This window comes from Symphalangus syndactylus, chromosome 15, assembly GCF_028878055.3.
Source record: "Symphalangus syndactylus isolate Jambi chromosome 15, NHGRI_mSymSyn1-v2.1_pri, whole genome shotgun sequence".
NCBI lineage: Eukaryota > Metazoa > Chordata > Mammalia > Primates > Hylobatidae > Symphalangus > Symphalangus syndactylus.
Window position 1 is genome coordinate 7,970,978 of NC_072437.2, and position 15,794 is coordinate 7,986,771.

Below are 15,794 nucleotides of genomic sequence, written 5' to 3' on the forward strand. Positions count from 1 at the left end.
GTCTTTTCTTGTTCCATTTGAGATTTTCCTAGTTCTTGATATGACAAGTGATTTTTGATGGAAACCTGGGCAGTTTGTGTGTCATATTGTGAGACTCTGCATTTTACCTACATCTTGCCATTTAGCAGGTTTCTCTGACCCTGGGTGAGGGCAGGTGCCATCGTGTCACTGTCATGCTGGGAGTGGAAGTACAGCTTCCCTCTCTGCCCTCATTGATACTGGCACGGTGGGGCTCCTCTGCATGGCTGGCAGCAGGTGGAGCAGGAGTGCCTTGTTACTGGTCCCACATGGCCCCAGGTGAAGCTACAGGGGTGGTGGCCTCATGACTGCTGGGGGATGATGAGAGTTCCCACTTCCTGCTGCCTCCCTTGTCACCATCCTGGTGGGGAGGGGAATGGGCCTTGTTACCACCAGGTGGGGGTGGAAGTCCAAGCCCCCCTCCATCAGCCTGTTCCCACGCCACCCAAAGAGGGGTTTGGGGCATCTCATGACAGTGTGCTGACGGCAGAAGTCCAGGCTCCCCACTTGACTTCTGCTGGAGGAGTGGGGACAGGGCCACAGCTCCGTAGTATTTGGCTGGAGGAGAGAAGTTACTGTGTCCTGCAGGGCTGCTACTTCCTTGGCCTTGTGGCTGCAGAGGGTAGGCTTTTCCAGAGTCTTTTTTGGTCTGAATCCATGGCCGTCTCTGCGCTTCCAGCTTCTCCAGCACCCACTTCGGAGACAAGAGGCAAAAGGAAAACCCAGGGAACTCCCTCCTGGGCAATTCCTTGATCCAAGTTCCCCAATGGGTCTGCCTCCTTCCCTCCACCTCTCTAAGACTTCTTCTATTTGTCTTGTGGGCAGCGTCCGGGGCTTTCTCTTGTCCTCAGTGGGAATAGCAGGGAAGCAGAGGCAGCTTGTATTTTCCTCTAGTCCAATCCATGCAACTCTATGAGCGCATGCTTGCAGGACATGTGTCCATGGCGGTTTAGGCTCTGGGAGGCAGTGTGCACTGGGTTAAGTGCTCAGCATGGTCACACCAGCTCGATTTAATTCCTAGTCAGTGGCTTACTAGCTGATGACCTCAGACATGTCAAATACCCCTCTGAGCCTCTGAGCTGATAGCTCCCACAGGTCTAAGCCATTTGTTTTCACCATAATGCTGCATGGCAAACCACCCCAAAACTCAGTGGCTTAAGTCTGTGGCCAGCAATGTTGGCCAGGCTGAGCTGGGCAGTTCTTCAGGTCTGGGCTGGTCTCACTCAGCTATTCTCATTCACTTACGGCAGTTGGCTCTCAGCTGGGGTTGTGGAGATGCAGACCGTGTGCCTCTCCCCACAGGCTGGCTGGGGCACATTCTCATGACCATGGTGGAAAAGGAGCAGGGGCCATCAGGACTTGGGCGTAAGTGCCTCCCAGCTTTTGATGGTGTGTTCTTTGCTTAGAAACCACAGTGCATGGAGCTCAGCCAGGGCTAAGGGGTGGAGCTGGGCACCAGCCCCAAGTGGGAGGACACAGGTGTGGGAGCAGGGAGGGTGGAGCTGGGTCCTTCGTGCTGTGTTCTTACCACACCCCTTTATGGTGTTAAGTGAGTGTCTCAGTCATCACAGGCTGTGGGACAAAATACCACAGACTGTGTGTCTTAATCAATAGACATTGATTTCCTATAATTCTGGAGGCTGGAAGTGCAAGATCAAGGTGCTGGGAGATTCAGTTCCTGGTGAGGGCTCTCTCTCTGATGTGCAGACAGCAGCCCCCTTGCAGTGTCCTCACATGGCAGAGACAGGACCTGTTCCTCTTCTTACGGAGACAGGAATCCCATCATGGTGAGCCCACCTTCCTGACCTCATCTAAACCTAATTAGCTCCTAAAGTACCAGCTCCAAATATCATCTCATTGGGGGTTAGTGCGTCAACACACGTGTTTGGGGCCACAGAATCCAGTTGATAGCAGTAAGTTAATGCATGGAAGGGTGGCTTGCTTGTTTATTGTCTTGGCATTCTTTCTAAGCCGTTAGACTGGGGCTAAGCCCCTCCCTCTGCTGTCATACTTTCCTAGGACATTGGGAAAAATTGTGTTCCTTTGAGCAGGTCTGTGAAGCCCTGGGATCCCTCAGTGCCAATGGTCCCTGATCTCGAACTTGGCTTTCAAAGCACAACCCTTCAACCCTCTTTGGGCTCAGCCTCCCCTCTGTGGCTTCCCTGGTAGCAGCATTGCTGGTGTGTGGCCATGGGGCAGGACCCTCCCTAGGTCCATGCCGACTCAACCTGCCCTGCCAGACCTCACTTCTCAGGCTCAGCTTCTCCACTTAGAGCCAAAGCTTAGGCTGCACCTGCCCAGGGTGGCTCCCTGGCTGTGCCCACCTCTCTGTGTGCTCACTTCCCCTTTACCTGCCCTCTGAAGGTTTGGTCCAAAATCAACTGATAAAAGGTGGATTGATCAGAGAAAATGCACATGCAGTTCATGACTGTGCCTGGGGGAAATTGCAGTGATTTCCCAAATGTGTTGCACAGTGCAGAGGCTGGTGTGTCCTTTTCCACAGGGGAGCGGGGGGTTGGCGAGGGTGGGAAGTTCTTCTGAGGGACAATAAATTATCAGGGAAAAGCGAATGGCTCCAGGAGGTGGAGGCAGGAAGGTGGGGGATGGAGCTGCATGGGAATAAAGGTCACCTCACTATGTGGATCAAGTCCCCCAAAACCTCCCTTGAAGTTGCCCTTGGAGGAACAGAAGAGAAGTCCGGGTGTGGGGAACCCCTGTTCCCTCCCTTCCCAGATGGTTGAGCTTTCCTGGCCATTGATGAGATTCCCAGGGAGGGAGATGTAAGACAACTGCATTGAAGCTGCTTTGGTAGGCAGACAAGGAATTCCAGAGAGAGCCCCTCCCAGCACCTGGGGGAGCTGGCGTCCAGGCCAGGGGTCCCTGATTCGGAGACAGCTCCTTGGGCCTCTCAGCAGGTCCCAGCCAGGCTCTGGGGTGTGGCCTTCTGAGCCCCGACACCGCTCAGGCTTCTCCTGCCTCCACCTGGAGTTTCCTGTTCTCGTCACAAGGAGGCAGTGCCTGGCTTGCTCTGGTCCGAACGGTGGTGCTTTTCGCTGTTTGGCTTCTGTCTCCAAGGCTCTGTTGCTGTTGCTGATTGCATCTTGGTTTCTGACATGTTTGGGCCCCAGGGGTGACCCTGTGCAGGCCAGATACTGAGCTGGGTGGGACCAGCAGGGTGCTGGGATTTGGGTAGGGAAGATGTGTTGGAGGCCTTTGGCACAGAATAGCTGGCGACAAGCCAGCATGCAGACCCCGGTGGGTGCGGTGGCCTGGGAGGGCTGGGCTCCTGGACAGAGCACACAGGGAGCAAGGAGGGAGCTGGAAAGGCCCACACTGTCCAGGTTTCATGTCTGCAAGACAAACCTCTGCTCACAGAAAACTTGAGAAGAAAAAATGGGCTGTTCAACCCACTGGGAAGTGTTGGCATAGTGAGAAGGAATGGCCATGCATCCATATGTCACCAGACTCCCCAGTTAAAGATCCTTTTCCAGGCATGTTGGCAATTGTTTTCTCTCATGAAAATATCCCGTAGACCCGTAATTTGGCAATATACATATAACCAATTGTTTTAAAAACAGAAGTGATGCTGGCTATTATAATGTAAACTGTTTTCTAAATGAAAGAATTAAAGGAATGTAATTGGAGAAGTATACAAATAGTGGTTAATATGCTGCTTCTTGCAAAGGCATATTACAACTTATAATCTTCCTTTATGGGTGTATGTTGTTAGTGCTTAATCAGGCATATGAATGTATTCAGGTGTTAAACCATTCTATTAGCTGGGAAATTGCACTATTATTTGCTGAGCTGTTTATGTTATATTGTTGTTGGCTCTCTGAGTTTCTCTTTCTCTCCAAGCTCATCTTACTCTGGTCTCTGCAATCTGTATAATTGTCTTCTTTACTTTTGTCTTTAGAAAGCTTTAAATAGAGATACTGGGAACGATTAACTGTGTCAGAATCACAAAGTTCTGCTGCTTTACAGATTAATTGTAGAGACATTATGCCGATGCTTTGAAAGGCAGAAAGAACCTGGATGCAGAATGGAGGGTCACAGCAGGATCGTGGCCAATGGTACTTCCTGCCCAGGAAGGGTCCACAGGAGGAGTCTTTGAAGACTAGCAAGAAAATGCAGGGCACCTTCTTGGATGCATCAACCTTGACCTCAATGGTCCATAATAGCTCTGCATTCCAGAGGTCCCTCTACTAGAAATTCTAAGTGTTGGTGACAAAAGCGAAATGCCAAGGGGGAATGCTGTCTCCTCTGGGAAAGCAAAAATTTACCTGAGAAAGAAGATCTCCTAAAAGCTTTCTATACCATCCATCCATCCATCCATCCATCCATCCCTCCATCCATCCATCCATCCATCCATCCATCCATCCATCCATCCATCTTCCCTTCCCTTCCCTTCCCTTCCCTTCCCTTCCCTTCCCTTTCCTTCCCTTTCCTTCCTTTTTCTTGTCTTCTTATGGAGTATGTTTGCTGAGAGGATCAGGTTACATGGAATCAGATTAACTGTAGATTTCTACATGTGATAAAATCCAGTATATTGGCCATGATTGGCTGTGAAACCAGTAGCACAAAATGGCAGAGTTTCCCAGGCTGGCCAAGACTGGCCTGGAAAATCCAGGCAAGTGTGTTCACTGAGACCCATTCCATATATTCAGGCTCCATTTTGTATTAGTTCCTTGAATTCAAATAAAGAATCCAATGTTGCTTTAAGAAATAATTTTGGCAAAATCAAATATAAAATATATTGTATGAGGATGGAGTCACATCACAGTGAAAGAAAACAATTTGCTTACATAGAATTATTAATTGGAAAACTAGGAGAAAAGTGTTAATCATGAGTTCGATGTAAAACTGTGCTAGAAATGTTTATCAAGACCTACTATTTAAAGTAAAACACATTGCTATGGAGTTAGGCCTCTGTTAGCAGAGTTTAAATTCAGTTTTTCTTTCAAAGAATATCATTAGCTGGCAGGACAAACAGGGAAACAGGGTTAAAGAAATTTTAAAGATGTTTCCTAGCCATGTTCCCACCAATACGTTTGCTCAAGTCTAACAGCTGTTATTCCCGATAGCTACTGAATGAAGACAGCATGGTTAAATGCCTAGACATTCTTTGTGGAGTACAGTCATAAATTCACAGTTGTCGGTGCTACAACTGTTGGAACTAAGAGTGACTAAGAATTAAAACTGGGAATCCCGGAAGTCCTGACCAGAGAAATCAGGCAAGAGAGAGAAATAAAAGGCATCCTAATAGGGAAAGGGGAAGTCAAATTATCTCTCCTCACTAATGCGATTTGATACCTGGAAAACCCCAAAGACTGTCAAAAGGCTCCAGAACTCATATATGACCTCAGTAAAAAGTTTCAGGATACAAAGTCAATATACAAAATTTAGTAGCATTTCCAGTAACATTTGAACTGAGAGCAAATTAAGAACATAATCCCATTCACATTAGCCACAAGAAATAAAATACTGAGGAATACATCTGACCAAGGAGGTGAAGGATCTCCACAAAGATAACTATAAAATGCTGCTGAAGGAAATCATAGATAACACAAACAAATGGAAAAATATGCTTATGGCTTGGAAGAATCAGTATCATTAAAATGGCCATGATGCCCAAAGCAATGTGCAGATTCAACACTATTCCTATCAAACTAGCAATGTCATTTTTCACAGAATTAGAAAAAAAAAACTATTCTAGAATTCACATGGAACAAAAAAAGAGCCCAAACATCCAAAGCAATCCTAAGCAAAAAGAACAAAGCTGGAAACATCACATAACCTGGCTTCAAACTATGCTATAAAGCTACAGTAACCAAAACAGCATAGTACTGGTACAAAAACAGATATATGGACCAAAAGAATGAAGAGATAACCCAGAAATAAAGCTGCACACCTAGAGCCACCTGATCTTCAACAAAGTTGACAAAAATAAGCAACAGGGAAAGGACACCCCATTCAATAAATGGTCCTAGGATAGCTGGCTATCTACATGCAGAAGAGTGCAACTGGACCCCTACCTTTCACTATATACAAAAGTCAATGCAAGACAGATTAAAGACTTAAATATAAGACCACAAACCATAAGAATCCTAGAAAAAAACCTAGGAAACGCCATTCTGGACATTGGCCTTGGTAAATAATTTATGACTAGGTCCTCAAAAGCAATTGCAACAGAAACAAAAATTGAGAAGTGAGACCTAATTAAACTGAAGAGCTTCTTCATAGAAAAAGAAATTATCAACAGAGTAAATAGCCTACAGAATAGGAGAAAATATTTGCAAATTATGCATCCAACAGAGGTCTAATATCCAGAATCTATGAGAAACTTAATGAATTAAACAAGCAAAAACCAAATAACTCCATTAAAAAAGTGGGCCAAAGACATGAATAGACATTTCTCAAAAGAAGACACGCCAATGGCCCATAAACACGTGAAAAAATGCTCCATATCACTGATCACAGAGAAATGCGAGTCAAAACCACAATGAGATGCCACTGCATACCAGTCAGAATGGCCATTATTATTATTTTTAAAGTCAATAAATTTATTCAAGGAATTCCATGGTGTGATTTCTTCCACTGTCCATCAAGGTCACTTTATTTAGAGAGCTGGAGTAAAAAATTTGTCTTCAAAAGATTTATTTTCAAGTTAGCCCTTTTTAATGAAACTGATGCTTATTTTAATCCAGTTGTCCTGTCAGCCCATAATTCTTTTATTTTGGCTTCTGACATCTCCTTTTAATATGGATAGACTGATGAAGACTTCAAAATTCACCTAGGAAAAAATCAAGAATATTTGGGATCTAATTTCTTCAACCGATTTATTTTAGGGCCATTTTTAGTGTAGGTGGACCTGAGAATGGCCATTATTAAAGTAAAAATCAACAACAACAAAAATAAACAAAAAAACCCCCACATGTTGGTGAGGATGCAGAGAAAAGGGAATGCTCATGCACTGTTGGTGGAAATGTAAATTGTTCAGCCACTGTGGAAGGCAGTTTGGACATTTCTTAACTTAGAACAGAACTACCATTTGACCCAGCAATCCCATTACTGGGTATATATCCAAAGGAAAACAATCATTCTACCAAAGAAACACATGTATGCGTGCATCGCACCATTATTCACCATGGCAAAGACATGGAATCAACCTAGATGCCCATCAGTGGTGGACTGGAGAAAGAAAATGTGGTACATGTACATAATGGAATACTATGCAGCCACAAAAATACAAAATCACGTCTTTGCAGCAACATGGATGCAGCTATGAGTCATCACCCTAAGCAAATTAATGCAGGAACAGAAAATCGAATACCACGTGTTCTCACTTATGAGTGGGAGCTAAACTTTGGGTACTCATAGACATAAAGATGGCAACAATAGACACTGGGGAGGACTAGAAGTCGGAGGGAGAAAGTGGGGCAAGGGCTGAAGAAGTAACTGTTGGGTACTATCCTCAGTGTGTGTGCATCACACATATACCCATGTGACAATCTTGCACATGTACCCCCAAATCTAAAATAAAATGGAAATTATTAAAAAATGAAAATGAAATAAAAACAAACTTGGGAATCCTAAATGTCTGGGTTATATGGCCATCTTTAAGATTCTAAAATCATGAGTTGAAATAAAATGACTATATTCACACATGGCTCTAACAGTTGTATATATTGAATAGTCTGAAAAAATATATTTTTTCTGGTACTTGAGCATTTCAATTACTCACCACTGTTACCAACAGGCCCAGGTAACAGCCTCTTCTGAGTGGACTTCTAAGACTGTGGCCATGGAAGTGCAGCTCAGGGACCACTGTGTGACAAGCAGAGTGGAAGGCGGGAGGTGTGGGCACCACTCGCCCTGGTGGTTTGCTCCATGAAAGGGGGATAGTGCTGGCTCATGACAAAGAAGAGAAAATTGGTGCGACACCCCATGGTTAACGTGACGGCACGTGGCTAATGAGCACTTAATGATCCCTCGCCTGCACGTTTCTGTCACCCATTTGAGAATGTCACTTGTTTTATACTTAGCCCTACAGTGCGGGATTAGCTTCTTGCTAAAGTGAATTAGTCAAGGTTCTTTAGAAATCAGAACAAAAGTGCTAGAAGATGTGTACAGATATGAAGAGACTGAACATGTACACACTGGTTCAGATAATGTATAATTAACTTAAAGGAATTTTTGCCTGGGACGTGGGAACTGGCAGTGAGATGTTATTTCACATTTGCTGAGACCTTCACCTTACTATGGATATTTTTTAACCTGAAATTATTCTTGGAGAAATATCAGGTTGTGGCAGACCCATCACTCTTCCTGGGGCACAGAAATCCCGATGTCCACAGGAAGAACATCATTTTCCAAACAGAATTAAGAGGTTCTGTTTCAAAACATAGAGATCCAGTCATTTGGTTATTTGTTATAGACACACACAGACCATACACACATACACACCACCACACACATGCATATACACATCACGTGTACACATACACATGCATATACACACCACACACAACACATAAACAGCCTCCCCTACAAACACACTACACACACATACGTCACACATCACACATACACATTCCCTCAACACACATGCACATCCTACACACATACACAGGTCACACATACACATGCATATACACACCACACACAACACATAAACATCCTCCCCTACATACACACTATACATACATACATCACACATCACACAGACACATGCATGTACACTCCCCCAAGACACATGCACATTCTACACACATGCACACACAACACATATGGACTCATGTACACTTACACACAATACCCACATGCCCAGTCAACACACATATACACACATACCCACACATACACACATCACACATATGCATGCATGTACACTCCCCCACAACACACATGCACATTCTATACACATACACACATACACACACAACACTTATGCATGTGTGTATACTCCCCCACAACACACATGCACATTCCACATACATACACACATCACACACACAGATCCACACTCACCACACACACAATACACACATGCACATTCTACACACATACACACATATATACCTTGCACATATGCATGTACACTGACTATACACAACACGCACACATGCACATCCTACACACATACATAATCACACATACACATACACATGCATACACACTCACCACACACATACAACATGCATACACATCCCACATACACATACACACACCACAAACAGAAAATATACACACACCACATACATATACACATACACACACTTACATACACAAAACCACGACACACCCACAAGACACACACACACACTTTTTTCTTTTTGACCCCAAATTCTCCATTTACTTTCTTTCGCTCCCCCACATCTCCCAAGCTCTTTTCTAGCCTTCATTTAGACAGGTGCATTCCAGAACTCCGAGGTTCCAGATAAGATGTAGAACGTGTCAGTTTTTTGTTTGTTTTTGTTGTTTTTTTAATGTTCAAAGATCTCTATCATTCACATGTTTTACAGATAAGGTCAACTTAGCAAAAAAGGTTCACTCTGACTACTCTTAAATTTTTTGATGGATGAATGAAAACTTTTTCTCACTTGCTGACTTTCTGAACAGCCCACCTGTAGCCTTGAAACAATTTCTGAGCTACTGTTTCCTTCAACTCTGAAATTAAGCATCCAGCGCCCACTCACGCAGGCTTCAGCTTTTCTGAAGCTGAAAGCAAAACTCATATTTCCTACAGCAATGCAGAATGAATAAAAGCCTACAGCTTTGGCGCTTTGATTTGTGAATGTTTGGAACAGAATATTAGTTCTGCCATCTTGTATGGGCTCCTGCTGACCACTGGAAATTTGGCAATGGTCCACAGAACCAACCAGAGGTATCCATCCAGGTGCAGCTCCTTACAACCTGAGGCACAAAGAAGCCTTCTGATTAGCTCAGGTGGCTGCATTTTTACTGTCAGAAAGTTCTTCCTTTGCTTAACATGTTGTGTTATGGGGGCTACCATTGAAACATGAAACACTCTTGGAAGAAACGATGTGCTAATAATTTACCAGGCATTGGTGTCTAAGAGAAAATTAAAAACTGGTTTTGTAGACAAAGTAGTGGGTTGGCAAGTCTGAGGTTTAGCACATGCACAGACTGGCAAAGGTGGCTGGTCCCTGCCAGAGGTATGAAACCAGAGGAACCTCCAGAGTTTTTGGAGCTACTGTCCTTAGAGGGAGGGGGAGGTGCTGGTGGCGCCAAGAGCTGCCTTCCACTGGGTTCTAAATATGCCTGTGGATCTTTCTTGCATATCCCACTGTTTGAGAATGCAGTGCATTCACAATCCATGTCTGCATGAAGGACTGGGGTCACCTGAGTCTGGAATGAGGAGGGGCTGAGGAGATGCTTGTGAGTGCAGCATCTCTTGCAGTTTAAAATGGAACACTTACAGTTCTGAATTTTCTCATTTTGCTGTCCAGCAGCTCTTGGAGGTGAGTGGGTCAAAATCATAATTCCATTTTAATAGATCTTGTGATTAATCTTTGCTCATCAAAGCTCCTCCATTATATTCATGTACCGGAAGCTAAGGGTGGAGCTTCTCTGGGGTCGCAGGTGGTCCTGGGTTCAATGCAAACTTGTTTTGCACAAAGAGATCTGCAAAAATAATCCAGCCTTTTAGTTTTTGATTCCCTTTCTATTGATTTACACTTAGGTACATTTAATTCCAAACCTTGGAGATGGCTGACAGGGTCATTCAATTGAGCCTTTGTAGTGAAGAAACCATTAAGAAAGTGGAGAGGCTGGAGCCATGCTATTTCCATGGGGATGAAGAATCAAGGACTAATTTTATTCCCAGATGGAAGTCGTGCCAAGCGCTTAGCAGGGCACAGGCCAGAGCCATCGTTTCAGCATAAGAAGCCTGGCATTTGGGGTGTGAGCAGGTAACACACTCTGGGTCTCTGTCCATGCAGCACACGGAGGCACCGTTCTGGAGACCGCAGGAAACAGGTGTCCCAGTGGCTGGGCTGAAAACGCCCTCCTTCTCTAACACGCACTGAGAAACAGCCAGGGGGCCATGTGCATGTCCCTACATGTTTTTATTTGAGAAAATTTGATGCAATTTAAAAATTAATTTTGACCTTGAAAAAGGTGTCCTTTCCTCAGTTTAGGAGTGGAGGTGAACCCTGATCTGGCCCCCATAGCAGGGATGCTCTGCCCCTGGCCATCCGTTGCCTGGCTCGGAAATGAGATGGCGATGGAGAAAGGCCGTTGCTGGAGCAGGAGGGGGCCCCGCTGCTCCCTCCTGGGGGTGAGATACCAGCATAATCATGCAATATCTAAAGTAATACAAACCTAAAGTCTCTTCAAGGTACTTGCATTGGAAAGTTTTCCAAATTTGTTTCACCTTGGAGGTGATGTCTCATCCAAGTCTGGTTTTGTTTTCACATGTATTTCCCTGCTCTGTGAGCTTCACGGAAGGACTTCACATTAGGGGAGGCTCTAAGGTGCCCTGTGTGCTAGGCCCTCATGAACCCTCCCAGGGCTGCCTGCTCTGCAGGACCATGGCGTTGCTGTGCCCAGCTTGGGGTGGGCTCCTGTGCCCCTGCGTGGGTGCCCGCCCCACCTCCACACTGCTAGCTCTTCTCTGCCTGCGCGTGCAGAGTAGAGAAAGGGAGAGGAGGCAGGAGGGGCTCCAGGAGGGCAAGGGGCATAGAGCAAGCTGAGGACGGGAGGAGGAGACCCCCAGGGGACCGCAGCAGGCGTGGGGGGGGCGGGCACCATGCTCTTAGTTCATGTCTCCCAGGAAACTCCTGTATCGAAATCCTCAGCCCCATGGTGACGGTGTTGGGAGGTGGGGCCTTTGGGAGGGGATCAGTTCAGATGGTCATGAAGGTGGGTCCCCACGAATGTGATCTGTGCTCTTACAAAAGAGGCCCAGAGAGTTCCCTCACCCGTTCCACCATGTGAGGAACCAGTGAGAAGGCCCCGTCCACAAACCAGGAAGCCCTCTCCAGACGCCAAGTCCACCGGTGCGTTTGTGTCAGACTTGCAGCCTCCAAAACTGTGAGAAATACATTTTTGTTCCAAGCCACCCAGTTTATAGCATTCTGTGACAGCAGCCTAAATGGACTGAGATGGAGGCCAAAGGGGTGAGTGGCCGTCTCCAGCAGGCAGAGCCCCCAGTGGGCCCCGCTCACACCTGGTGTTCCAGCCGGGGCCACGGGCCTGGTGCCCCCTTCCCTTTCTCACTTCCACCTGGACCTTTCCACAGACGCCCCCTTCCCCCATCGCCGGCTTAGCCTTGAATGACACACCTGATTAAAGTTAATTTAAATACAACATTGATTTGATTTGAATAAAAACACCTGCGGCTTCTGAGGGCCCCACCACACGTGACCCCCATGACCGGACAGCTGGCCCTCCCCCTTCCGTCTCCCTTCCCTCCCCTGAGGCCTTGCTCTGGGCTTGAGCTCCTGCACGGCGGTGCTGGGACAATCACACACACAGGGTCTGCCTGCACATGAGAGGCAGGAGAGTGCCCTGCCTTGGGGTGCAGGGGGTGGTCCCGGCATCCCTGTGCCCTCAGAGGCCACCTAAGCTCCAGAGCCTCCGGTTCCTCGTCTGTAAAGCGCGGTCCCCGGAAGCGGGGAGGATCAGGTGAGGATCTGGGTCGAGTGCTGGGTGTTGGGTCACCCTGTGCCCCTGGACTCTGGCTTCTGCCCTCACAGCTTCACCCCGTGCCAGGCCTGTCTGATGGATCTGAACCCTCCCGGCTAGTGAGGAGCCTGCAACCCCTCGGGGAGATGGAGGTGAGACAGGGGTGCGGGCACTCAGCACCCCCTGACCCTCCACAATTCTGCACTGGCCCCAGGGAGGGAGGCCGGGTCGGAGGAAGCTGAGCTTGGAGAGTCCCTAAAGGTGACGCAAGAGGATTGTCCCTGGGTAGCCATGGGTGGGGGCCCTGTTGGCAGGTGGGGCCTGGGGTGGCCACAGAGGGCCAATGGTGGGTCCAGCGGCTCAGAGGTCACGGTCACATCACTGGACTCCTTTCTGGCAGCTCAGAGAGTGAAAGCTGCTTCCCCAAAGCCCCTCTGAGGCTGCAGGCCTGGCACAGTCTCTGGGGCTCTTGGGCCAGGGCCCAGTCTCCATTCGCCACCATCTCCCCCGACGCAGTTCCCTGACCTCCAGGCCTTGGGGACCCACTTTCCAGGACCCCACCTCGATGGGGCTGGGGGGCTCCTTTGCTGAGTCCGGCCTTCCCTGGGTGTCCGGGCTGGGTGTTTTCTGGGTGGCTCAGCTCCTGGGTGCACGTCCAGGGAGGTCCCAGGGTCCCGGATCCTCGGTTGCTCGCAGCTCGCAATGCACCCTTGTGCCGCCTTCCGGTGGGCCTGGGAATCATCACCTCTGGGGAGACTTCTAGCAGCTGCTGATGTTTTCTAAGCTCGCCGTCCCATCCACCTGTCACCAAAGGCCTTGTTTCCTCGCCACCCTTGCCATTCTTTCCTGCCCCCTCATTCTTAATCCTGCTGCCCACCGATTTGACATCTGAAAGCATTTTAAGATGTTTTTCTGCTGAGACTCAGCAGACAGTGCCTTGTTTCCCCGTGAGGCTCCGATCGCTGGGCCAGGTCCTCCAGCTCCTCCTGAGTGTCTGGGAGAGACGAAGTCAATGGAAGTTAGGAGGTGAAGTGTGCTCCAGAGATAAGGCTGAAAAAAATTTCTGAAATAACTTTTGTCATCCTTTGGCTGAAAATAATGAATGTTCTGGGGGTTAAGCGACAAGATTGAGGCCTCCTTTCAAAAAGCAAGTCGTCCTCGTGCTGTGATCATGAACCTCTGGCGGGCGCGTAGCCCCAAGGACGAGAGCGGCCGGGGGTGCTGGGCTTTGAGGCCTTCAAGAGCTCCTTGTTCTTCAAATGCTGCAGCTTAGATTAAAAGTTGAAGTTCTAGCTATTCACTGCCTTTGTGGGGTCAGAATGCGAAAACTTTGATGGCTTTATTAAGCTAGCAGCTTTTCAGTGGCAGAGTGAGAACGCTGTAGAGCGCCTTCCTGCTTTATCAAAGGGATTATTTATTTATTTATCCCAGAACACAGGTGTGTTTTCCACTGCGTGCACAGAGAGCTGCCTCACTGAACACATAGCCATTCCCTATCATCTGAACGTGCGGCAAAGCAGGGCAGTCCCCCAGAGCTGTGGTTTCCAACCCCATCGAAAACCAATGCCACCCGCTTTCATGACAAACACGTTGTCACTTCCCTTTACTTGGAATGAAAGTCACAGCTAGTATGAGTAATCCACACCCCTGAGAAATGATATTATAGATAGGAAATTAATTAAACGGTAATCAAAGGACGTTAATTTACAACAGCCTATATTTCGATATGTAAACACCTGGGCATGACAGTGTGAACAAACATAATGAAATAGACAAACACGCGCCTCTCCTTCACATGAGCCAGTCGGGTTTCAGAGAAGTGAAGCAACATTCGGCTGCCTGTTATGAAGACTTTATGTTCAGTATTTTGAAATAAAAGCTATCTGAAGATATTTGGATTTATGCATCCTAATAGAGAGGATTTTCATGAATGCAATGGTTACAAATGCAGACCAATACACCAGCAATTCTCTCTATCTTTGCATCATAGACACCAGTAATGACAGGATTTTCCTGTCTGTGGCATCTCGATAACGTTCTGACAAAGTACTGACTTCTCTTGATTTTCAAAGTAGTTGCATTACTGGAGAATTCAGTATATACTAAAACCATACAACAAATATTATTGTGTTTACAGAAGAAAACAGAGTTGGCCTTGGTAGATAGAAACAGGCTTTTCACCCACAGGATTGTTCTGAATGGAAGTTTGCCGTGGTGAGGTCTTCCCTGTAGCCTGGGGTCCTGACGTCCCTGGTCCTCAGCCCCCAGGTGCTGGGAAGACCCCACCTTTGCACTGTGAGTGTCCCAAATACTCCCTTCTTGAGCAAGACTCAGAGGCCCTAAGTCACAGCCAGCTTGGCAGGAGCTTCACAAACATTGCTCCCATTCCCAAAATATTTCTCAACATTCACTGGATTTTTTTGCACTATTAAAACATATTTGAAAAATACCTTGAATCTTGAGAAATTCCAACGCTTCATGGATGTGAGGGTGTAATCTAAGAGGGTCATGACACAGTGGTTCAACCGGCAGCTCTGCAGCCAGGTGCCTTTTTCTCAAATTCCTGCTGGACCGCTTACTGGTGGTGCAAACCCATCTATAGAATCACAACAGTACCCACCTGACCGCGTTCTTGGGATTAGATGAGAGAACCTGAGTAAAGGGCTTAGCATGGCACCTGCTCCCTGGAGTGCTCAGTGCATGTTAGTTATAACCAAACGTGTTTATTTCCTCTGAGTTGTTGACAACATGTATCTAATACAGAAAGCATCTCTAGCAGAGCTTTTAGCAAAAGTTCTTGTTTTGTTTCAATTGAACTGGATCCCACAACATCTCTGCAACCTGGCAGACAACTACAGCCTCTGAGACTGAGCTTTCATTAAGTTACAGACCAAGGTACACATGCTTTCTGTCTTTTGTGGAGGGGCAGAAAGAAGAGGGAGACAGAAAGAGTGAGAAAAGGAAGAGAGAGAGACAGAGAGTGTAAGGTTTGTGATGAAGATGTGGCATATATAATGGAGGATGTGAGGAAATACAGTGTTTGCAGAAACTCATAAACCCTGCTCACATGAGAACTATTAAGACAGTTCACAGCCACACACAACCATGCACAACCATGTACAACC